This window comes from Hipposideros armiger, unplaced genomic scaffold (genome assembly GCF_001890085.2).
Source record: "Hipposideros armiger isolate ML-2016 unplaced genomic scaffold, ASM189008v1 scaffold_38, whole genome shotgun sequence".
Taxonomy (NCBI): domain Eukaryota; kingdom Metazoa; phylum Chordata; class Mammalia; order Chiroptera; family Hipposideridae; genus Hipposideros; species Hipposideros armiger.
Window position 1 is genome coordinate 1,149,752 of NW_017731388.1, and position 926 is coordinate 1,150,677.

At 39.0% G+C, this 926-nt stretch overlaps 1 non-coding gene across 1 annotated transcript; it reads right to left on the minus strand.

Annotated features, from left to right (window-relative positions):
• Nucleotides 1-476: 476 nt before the first annotated feature.
• On the minus strand, nucleotides 477-550 carry TRNAI-AAU (transfer RNA isoleucine (anticodon AAU)). The gene has a single exon. It is a non-coding gene; the product is annotated as a tRNA-Ile (tRNA).
• Between the last annotated feature and the right edge of the window lie 376 nt (nucleotides 551-926).

Consider the following 926-nt stretch of genomic DNA (forward strand, 5'->3'; position numbering starts at 1 on the left):
AGCGTCCTCCACAACTAGATTGAAGAACAAAACGACAGCAACTTGTCTGTTCCTCTTCCCCCAATTCCCCAGCACTGTTCCCCTTCCCCCAATTTCCCAATAAAAATCTTTAAAAAAACAAAAACAAAAACAAAAAAAAAACGAGAAGGAACCAATAAAGGCATGCAAGAGTGTGGGTGAGTTTCACAAGCATAACACTGAACAAAAGAAGCCAGAGAGAAGAAGGCTGCATATTGTATGTTTTCATTTATATGAAATGCAAAAACAGGCAAAAAAACTTATCCATGGTAGTAGAAGTCAGAATCCTGGTTGCCCATGGAGGGGGCAGGTAATAATTGGAAGTGAGCATAAACGGGGCTTCTGAGCAGTTCCTGTTCTCTTTCTGGGAGCTGGTTATGTGGGATGGCCAATTGTGAACACATATCACGTGTATGACATGTACTTTTTTTTTTTTTAAAGGAGGACGCAGCTCACAGTGGCCCATGCGGGGATCGAACCAGCAACCTTGGTGTTATTAGCACCACGCTCTAACCAATTGAGCTAACCAGCCACCTCATGATGTGTACTTTTTTGCATGTATATTACATTTCAATACAATGTTTTTAAAAATAGTTCTCTCCCGATGACTTAATGGAGAGAATCTCAGCTTGGGTCTGGCTTGCCCTGCTACTTCTTTTCGACTGGATCATTTTGTTAACCAGGGAGTGTGCCAGGCGCAGAGGCTTTAGTAAGCAACAGTATCCAGCTCAAAATGAATAACATTGTTTTGTTTCATTGTGTTTATTTTTATGGTTGCTATCTACATATGACCATCCGTACAGGTTTTCCATTTATGGTAGTGATATACAGTTTCTTTTTAAAAATAGCTTTCAGTTAAAAAGAAAACAAAAGTTAATTGATGTCCATTAAAAAAAATATTGTGTAAA